A 10450-nucleotide genomic window follows, 5' to 3' on the forward strand; every position below is an offset into this window, starting at 1 on the left:
TAAGTCGTTTCCAAAAGTTTACTTCAGTGTTAAAAGTGCCTAATGGAAAGACAATTTTTAAAAGTTTTTTTGTTGTTTTTTTATGCGAAGATAAATACCATCTGCTCATTTAGTGTGCACAAGTCATTTATCTCTGTACATTTAATGTGCAGAATGCATTTGTCTTCACATCACCCAACCCCATATATGTTGTATTCGCAAACAAAGTTTGTTTTGTTTAACGACACCACTGGAGCACATTGATTAATGCTATATTCGCAAACACCACATTATACATCGAGTGTTTGTTAAAGGCGCAAACCCCAGTTTCAGCCCATGAAAATAGACACAACGTTTAGTTAACCAACAACACATTTGAATAAGGTTAATAGAGAGAAGCTAAAGTCTGTGATGTTTAAGTTGGGAAATACCGTCCAAAAATAGATTAGAGCTTGTCTCGATAACAATTTATTCTCAGACGAACGTGCGTTTTTAGAATTATGAAAAAATGCATTTTAGAGTATTACCAAACCCTGGATGACCAGAAACACTTCAGGTGAACGAAAATTAATATTGTAAATAATAAAATGTGAGTATTTATAATTTAAATGATCGAAAACGGCTTTAATAGTGAAAAATACGTTGTAGTGTTTAGAACCTTAAGTCTGTCACTCTAAGTACATTATCTTAGTGGCATTCTGCAAAGACAGCTAAACAAGGTTCAAATCCATCACATCCAAGGTCTCTACAAGAGATGTTCTTAAAATCCAAGACAAAGCCAGGGTCACTTTTTGTACATAGGATGTAACATCTTCAAGTAAGAGTTACATGCAAGTAAGAGTTACATGCAGACCAGGGCCCCGTTACACAAAGCGATCCTAGCGCTAAGATCACTGTAACTGTATAACTACTGTATGCACTTAAGGTGATCTTAGTACTACGATCGTTTCGTGGAACGTGGCCGAAGCCCGTAGGAACAGCGTGTGTGCGTCTGTGTGTGTGTGTGTGTGTGTGTGGGGGGGGGGGGGGTTGCTGTGCCCCCACTCCCATGAATGAAAATGTACCATTGTTTTCTATTCAGTATAAATACAGATAAAAAAATATGGCTTGTGTCCTCCCCATTATAGACCGTGTCCCTCCACTTTAGATATCGTCCCTACGGGCTTGCAGATCCACATACAAAACATCAATAATCAAGTTTTAATCTCACAAGATATCGACATTGATAGAGCGTGACCTTTAGGTCTGCTACTCGTCCTGTATTGGCAATAACTATTGAAATATTAAGTTGACTCCTCAAACATCCATACAATCTGTCTGGAATTGGATCCAAACACTCAAATAACACTATTCATCATTTGTGACATAATCAATATATTGGTAAATATTTTTTCACACTAAAAGGTCTGTTGATTCTGTTAAAAGAACTGACTGGCAGTGTCAGATATATTCGGTTATTTTTACTTTTTCATCGTTTAATCAGGTTTTGACAAATCCACTAACCCTCGATACCGACAAGTTAATTTTTGGTCTGGGCTAGTAAACATTATCAACTCTATTGTTAAACCGGCCTCGGTGGCGCAGTGGTTAAGCCATCGGACTATAGGCTGGTAGGTACAGAGTTTGCAGCCCGGTACCGGCTCCCACTCAGAGCGAGTTCTTAAGGGCTCAGTGGGTAGGTGTATGGCCACTACACCCTCTTCTCTCTCACCAACCACTAACCAACTAACAACTAACCCACTGTCCTGGATAGATAGCCCAGATAGCTGACGTGTGTGCCCAGGACAGCGTGCTTGAACCTTAATTGAATATAAGCACGAAAATAAGTTGAAATGAAATTTATTGCTATCATACATAAGGCACGAGCCAAAGCTTCTGTGAGGATTAGTAACTTTCTCAACCACTTGTCGAACTCTGTAAATTACACAACACTAATGTTGGCTTAAATTAAAGTAATATTGGAAGATCTTTAACCAAAAGCAAAACATGTGTTTGTTTTGTTTAACGACACCATTAGAGCACATTGATTTATTAATCATCGGTTATTGGATGTCAGATATTTTGGTAATTTTGACCTGTAGTCTTAGAGAGGAAACCCGCTACATATATATTTTTTTTGTAGTAGCAAGTGATCTTTTATATGCACTCTCCCACAGACAGGATAGCATAGCATACCGGTATACCACGGCTTCTGAAATACCAGTCGTGGTGCACTGGCTGGAACGAGAAATGGCTCAATGGGCCCACGACAGGGATCGATTCTATTTACCGACCGCACATCAGGACACGTCCCGCCACCCCCACCCCCACCCCCCCCCCAAAAAAAACAAAAACAACAAACCCCACCACCACCACCAAAACATGACACAGCGCCAAGACTAATGAACATACTGTAGTCACATTAAAGCTGCAGTCCCTAGAATATATTTTTTATTACAGAAGCGTGAGTTGGAAAGGAATATCATTCTGCGTGTCGATTCTTCGGCACATTGTTTCGTTAGCGCCTGTAAGGACATGATTTGGCAGGACTGAGGTGCTTGGGTCGTATGATCGAACCTCCTCGGCGGACCCATTGTGTTTTCCTCGGCCCACGGCTGGTATAACAAAGGCCGTGGTATGTGCTGTCCTCTCTGTGGGAAAGTGCATATAAAATATCCTTTCCTGCTAACTGAAGGAAGGAAGGAAATGTTTTATTTAACGACGCACTCAACACATTTTATTTACGGTTATATGGCGTCGGGCATACGGTTAAGGACCGCACATGTATTGGGGGGAGAAACCCGCTGTCGCCACTTCATGGGCTACTCTTTTCGATTGGCAGCAAAGGATCTTTTATATGCACCATCCCATAGACAGGATAGCACATACCACGGCCTATGATGTGCCAGTCGTGGTGCACTGGCTGGAGCGAGAAATAGCCCAATGGACCCACCGACGGGGATCGATCCAAAACCGACCGCGCATCCAGCGAGCGTTTTACCACTGGGCTACATGTACGTCTCGACCCTTCGTATTAGAATAACCAAATGTTTGACATCCAATAGCCGATGGTTAATTTATCATTGTTCTGTGATGTCGTTAAACAACCAAACCGGCCTCAGTGGCGTCGTGGTTAAGTCATCGGACATAAGGCCGGTAGGTACAGGGTTCGCAGCCCGGTACCGGCTCTCACCCAGAGCGGGTTTTAACGACTCAGTGGGTAGGTGTACGGCCACTACAAACTCTTTTCTCTCACTAACCACTAACAATTAACAACTAACCCACTGTTCTGGACAGACAGCCCAGTTAGTTTAGGTGTGTGCCCATGACAGCGTGCTTGGATATAAACACGAAAATAAATGTAATGAATAAATGAATAAACAACCAAATTAAATAAATAAATAAAATTCACAAAAAGTTTGTTTTGTTTAACGACACCACTAGAGAAGCACATTGATTTATTAATCATCGGCTACAGGATGTCAAACATTTGGTAATTTTGACATATAGTCTTAGAGAGGAAACCAGCTACATTTTTCCATTAGTAGCAAGGGATCTTTTATATGCACCATCCCATCGACAGGATAGCACATACCACGGCCTTTGGCATACCAGTCGTGGTATTCTACTGTATTTCAGATCATTAGAAAAACTATTTTCTCTGACAAAATTATTATTATTATTATTTTCTTTCTTTTCTTTTTCATCATTACTATTTGTAATTAATTTATTATTGGAAACAAGCCTTTCCGCTCCATGTACAGTTGTTACAATATGATATAATATAATAATTCATCTTCAGCCAATCTATCAAATACATTGCCTGTTTTTCTACTCAATTGGTAAAGTGACTGAAATATTTACGCAATTTGTAAATTGCTCGAATGAATTAGTCACTTTACAAATTGCCTGAAAATTCCAGTCATTTTACAAATTGACTGATTTTCGACATTGACAGTAACATATATAATGCATACTAACTAAGACTGCAGTCGCAGGAAAACGTTCTCAGTTCGATTCGCGAGTAGTTTATATTTACCCTCCCAGTTTTGACTGATTACATTAGTGTCGAAGTTCAACCTAAGGAACATTATAATTTACATTGCCGTAAATACGTCTACTCTAATTACTTTGACACGTTGGCTGTGGCAACTACATTTTGGAGGGTCTCTAAATATTGACATAGTAATTACTTTTAGACAGAAGGGGGGCTATTTAAAAATACATGTCAAACCCATACCACGTTTAATGCACCGAAAGAAAACAGATCTGCTACCTGGTTGTCTAGTAAATATGATGTTCTAATTATAACATGTTGCGTGCTGGGGCATACCATGGAAATTTAAAACGTACACATGTTTTTTTACAGACATAACATGAGACCGATACAGTTAAAGCTATCATTTCAGGAATATTTACTATAACACGGATAATAAAGAATAAAATATACTTAGCCAAAAATGTTTAGCAATTTGGTAAATGTGCTTAGATAAAAGAAAACTCGTGATACTGGATTTATTTGAGACATCATTTGTCAGTACAAGTAACAGGAGATTTTCAATACAAAATTAAATGTGTGACTGTCACGTCGTTAAATGGTGCTTGGAGGTCCATACACGAAAATCAGAAAATTGTCAGTAACGTGGCTGAGCACATTGGGCATTGCATGTTGACAGCGGTACAACGTCCACTCATGTTTGTGACGAGACGGTAGATCTCTGGAATAGTGATAGAAAGAAAGAAAGAAATGTTTTATTTAACGACGCACTCAACACATTTTATTTACGGTTATATGGTGTCAGACATATGGTTAAGGACCACATAGATTTTAAGAGGAAACCCGCTGTCGCCACTACATGGGCTACTCTTCCGATTAGCAGCAAGGGATCTTTTATTTGCGCTTCCCACAGGCAGGATAGCACAAACCATGGCCTTTGTTGAATCAGTTATGGATCACTGGTCAGTGCAAGTGGTTTACACCTACCCACTGAGCCTTGCGGAGCACTCACTCAGGGTTTGGAGTCGGTATCTGGATTAAAAATCCCATGCTTCGACTGGGATACGAACCCAGTACCTACCAGCCTGTAGACCGATGGCCTACCACGACGCCACCGAGGCCGGTAGGAATAGTGATAGAAATCAATTCATGACTTAAAACATGTTTAACATCGTGGACGTTGTGAATATGCGCGTGGTCCTCTTGCACCCTAACCGGCCTCGGTGGCGTCGTGGTTAGGCCATTGGTCAACAGGCTGGTAGGTACTGGGTTCGGATCCCAGTCGAGGCATGGGATTTTTAAGCCAGATACCGACTCCAAACCCTGAGTGAGTGCTCCGCAAGGCTCAATGGGTAGGTGTAAAACCACTTGCACCGACCAGTGATCCATAACTGGTTCAACAAAGGTCATGGTTTGTGCTATCCTGCCTGTGGGAAGCGTAAATAAAAGATCCCTTGCTGCTAATCGGAAAGAGTAGCCCATGAAGTGGCGACAGCGGGTTTCCTCTCAAAATCTGTGTGGTCCGTAACCATATGTCTGACGCCATATAACCGTAAATAAAATGTGTTGAGTGCGTCGTTAAATAAAACATTTCTATCTATCAATATTGTTCCTCTGAAGAAGTTCAGTCGTTAATCTAGCTGAATGCTGGCGTAGATTGTCCTGTTGAAACAAAGTGCCTGGATGCTGCTGCATGAACGGAATGACAACTCGTGTGATGATTTCGTCATTCTGTAATGCTGAGCATTCAGATTCGCATAAATAGTGAAAATTGGGTTGTTTTGCCCGATGTCATGAATTCCTGCCCACACCAAGACGCTCCCGCCATCCTATCAGTCACGTTCAGTGCATGAAGCGACCGTGTACCACTGTCAATGCCTAATGTATTCAGAAACGTTACTGATTTTTTTCTTCAGATTTTCGTGTATAAACCCCCAAGCACCATTTAACGATGTGACAGTTACACATTTGATTTTGTATTGAAAACCTCCTGTTACTTATACTGACAAAAGATACTTCAATGAAATTCAGTATCCGATTTGTTTTGTAAGTTACGAATTTTCTTTTATTTAAGCACATTTACCAAATTGCTAAACTTTGTTTTGGCTAAGTATATGTTAAATAACGGCAAAGGGGAGGTTGCGTCTTTAATATCCACCCGCGGGACGTGACTAAACATTTAAATACAACTATTTTGGAAACATATGTTTATCTTCCCCACCTCCACACACCCCATTTCAAGAATTTGTTAATCAATTAATCGGTCTGTTCATGATGTGCTTTATTTTTCTTTCGTTTACACTGTCGTAAACCTAAGACATAAAAACAGTTCCATAGTGTTTTATTTATACCAGGTTTACCATATTGTTATGATAAAACCTTTACAAATGACAATACTTTAACGTGTTTTTTTGTTTTGATTTGTTTGGTGGGTTGTTTTGTGGTTTTGTGGTTGTTGTTTGTTTTTGTTTTTTTTGGTTGTTTTTTTTTTGTTGTTGTTTTTTTGGCTGTTTTTTTTTTTTTGGGGGGGGGGGGGCAGGATTTGGGGTTTTATTGTTGTTGTTGTTGTTGTTGTTGTTGTTTACAACTCCTACAGGTTCTGTCTTGTACAATACTGACAATATATAATTTATTCCAGTATTTAATTTTGTTTCACATTATTTGCTCGTGCTAAATATTCCCCATCGTTATTTATAAGTTCTGTAATGAATGAATGAATGAATGAATGAATGTTTAACGACACCCCAGCACGAAAAATACATCGGCTATTGGGTATCAAACTACCGTAAATACAAAAATAATATGATGATCAACATCAATATAAAAATTCAACAATTAAATTAAAACACAGTGTAAAGAACTGTGAAAAAATACAAAAATCTCAGATATATACAATTACAATTTAGAGTAAAAGTCAGTATCATTTAGAAACTGTAATATAAGTTCTCGATGGAATCGAAATGATTCCATCACATTTCTTTGACCAAATATAGCTTTTCAAGTTTTTTTTAAGATGATTCCACTCCATCAAAATGTGACGTACCGTCAGAGTACACTGACAGTGCTCACACTGAAGTGGAGGATCCTTCTTCAAGATAAATGAATGTGTCAAGTATGTATGACCGATGCAAGCACGACACAAGACTATTTCATCCTTCCTGCACTATCTGTAGGAGGACTGCCACTCTCCCAAGATCGGTTTAATAGCATGAAGCTTGTTCGCAACTGCATCGTCCTAATCATGTTGCCAAGTCGAAAAGATAAATTGATTGATACCGTACTATATTTAAAATCAGTATAAGGCACACCAACCCTGGCATGAGGCAAATCCAAAGCAGACCTGGCAGCTGAATCTGCCTTTTCATTGCCCCTGATGTCAACATCGCTGGGCATCCAACCAAATACAATGTCTTTATTGACAACGGATACAAGACACACTTTCGTATCACCATCCCAATTAAAGGATGGTCCAGCTTCATGTTTCGTAAAGCTTGGAGACACGAAAGTGAGTCGGTAAAGATAATAAATTTGGATGCAATCGAATCATTGATTTTTTCTAAGGCTTTAATGACTGCCCAAACTTCAGCACTAACGATTCATGCCAAGTCAGGCAGTCTCATGGAAAGTATTGTGTCTGATGGAAAAACCGTAGCACAAGCCATAGAATTCCCATCCGTGATCCGTCTGTATACACAGGAATGTAATCACGGTACTTGTCTTAAATTTCCATTTCTTCAGATGCGCAAGATCAAATACAATTTTAGGTGGTGTAATACACCAAGGTGGTAAAACAAAATATGAAGGAGTTTCCAAAGTGTCAGTTAAATCAACGTTGGAAAGCGACGAAAAACGCTGAATGCGAAGACCAAATGTACGAATAACATTTGGCCTTGCATCAAACAACTTCATATATTTGTTATCAAACACCGCATTATGTGTAGGATATTCGGTAATGATTTAATCTTGGTGGCATACTGCAGAGAAAGCATGGCATATCTAGCACCCAAACAAGGTTCATGTGCATCAACGTACAAGCTCTCTACAGGAGATGTTCTAAATGCACCAAGACAAAGCCTAAGTCCCTGGTTATGTATAGGATCTAGCATCTGCAAGTAAGACTTGCGTGCAGACCCATACACAATACATCCATAATTAACTTTTGACCTCACCAGAGATCTATACAGACGGAGTATAACCTTGCGGTCTGCTCCGCATTCCGTATTACCAATCACTTTTAAAATATTGAGAGCTTTTAAACCCTTCTTTTTAACATATTTAAGATGAGGCACAAAGAATAGCTTCCTATCAAATATAACTCCCAGAAATTTAATCTCCTCCACAACTGGACTCGGATTTTTGTCCAAAAACAACTGTGGATTTAAGTGGAGATGGGGCGGGACGTAACCCAGTCGTAAAGCGCTCGCTTGATGCGCGGTCGGTTTTGGGCTATTTCTCGTTCCAGCCAGTGCACCACAACTGGTATATCAAAGGCCGTAGTATGTACTATCCTGTCTGTGGGATGATGCATATAAAAGATCCCTTGCTACTAATGAATAAAATGTAGCGAGTTTCCTCTCTATGGCTGTCAAAATTGACCAAATGTTTGACATCCAATAGCCAATGATTAATAAATCAATGTGTTCTAGTGGTGTCGTTAAACAAAAAAGTGGAAACCTCTTTTTTTGCAGATATGCTTTTGAGAATCTAAAGCCATTATCAGTTGCCCATTGATGAAGTTTATTCAAACAAAGCTGCAACTTACGTTCAATGATACCTATATTGGAAGATCTATAGCAAATCCGAAAATCATCGACATATAACGAGCAATCCACACCAGGTGTTAAACACTGGGTGATGCTGTTAATGTTCACAGAAAATAAAGTTACAGACAGGATACTACCTTGAGGCACACCCATCTCCTGTGGGTGAATGTCGGAAAACGTCGACCCCACCCGAACTTTAAAAGATCTATCTTTTAAAAATTGAGAAATAAAAAAAGGAAGTCGACGTCTGAGCCCTATGTTATGGAAGTCGTTTAAAATTCCATACTTCCACGTTATATCGTAAGCTTTCTCCAAATAAAAAAACACTGAAACCAAGTGCTGATTATGGATGTAAGCCTCCCTACAAAACGTTTCAACACGATGATCAACCGTACTACGTCTAGATCTCTGAACCCACATTGCACGTTAGTAAGCAATTTGTGAGATTCAAGATACAAGACCAGTCGACGATAGATCATTCATTCCATGGTTTTATAATTGCAACTTGTCAAAGCGATATGGCGATAACTAGTAGGTCTTGTTGGATCCTTACCAGGCTTGGGAATATGAATAATAATTGCTTTCCTCAAATCAGAAGGAAAGTCACCAGAAATCCAGATGTTATTAAACATATGCAAAAGAATCATCAACGATGATTCAGGTAAATGTTTCAATAACTGATAATGTATTTAATCTGGTCCTACTGAAGTATCATGGGCTCTACGAAGAGCATCCTGCAATTCTTCCATAGAGAAATGCCTTTTGTATACTTCAGCATTTTCGGATGTAGTTATGATAGATGTAAAAGCATCTGTACTGAAAGCAGAAGATGAATTATGAGAAACATTTGTCTGCCAATGCATTGGCAATGTAATGATGAGACGTAACATCCATATCACTGACAGACAAATGATGAACTGTATTACTGGATTCTTTACCTTTGATTTTACGGATCCAATTTCAGATAGATTTCACTGATGTTTGTGATTCAATTTGGAGACAAAAGTTCTCCAAGATATTTTCTTACTCTGTCTGATCTCTCTGCGAGACTTAGCCCTAGCGATATGAAATGCATCCAGGTTATCCGCTGTAGATTCACATTTGAACCGCTCAAGCAACATGTTTCGCTCTTTGAATGCATCCTCGCACGTATCATTAAATCATGGTTTATTGAAACGCTTTGATACTGCCGAAGTCTTAGGAATAGTTTTCTCTGCAATGTCCTTCAAGATGGAAGTGAACAAAGACATGGGATCAGCAGTATCAGTGATGGCAAACTGTTGCAGTTGAGTGCTGCATCGATGCTGAAACTGACCCCAATTTGCCTTCGCCAATTTCCACCTTTGAAACTTTTCAAGTGATGGAGATCCATCATTCTCCAAAATAATTAGAAAGTGGTCACTACCACAAGGGTCTGGACCAACTTTCCAGGAGACATCAACAAAAAATGAAGGACTACAAAGGGTTAAATGCATAGAAGTAAAAGAACCACTTCTAATAATTATTGTTTTCTTTTAATATTGTCATCCTCACATCCCCACAAAGTGTGGTGACCATTACAATCTCCCAGAATAATAAAGGGAGTAGGGAGCTGGTTAATAAGATCCTGGAGATCCCAGGGATTAAAATTAAAATGGTTTCGATGAGGTAAATAAACTTAACATAAAGTAATAGTTTTATGAGCCGTGATTTTTATAGCCACAGTTTGTAAATTCGTAGTTAATGTTACTAT

Source organism: Gigantopelta aegis, chromosome 3 (genome assembly GCF_016097555.1).
Source record: "Gigantopelta aegis isolate Gae_Host chromosome 3, Gae_host_genome, whole genome shotgun sequence".
NCBI classification, from domain to species: domain Eukaryota; kingdom Metazoa; phylum Mollusca; class Gastropoda; order Neomphalida; family Peltospiridae; genus Gigantopelta; species Gigantopelta aegis.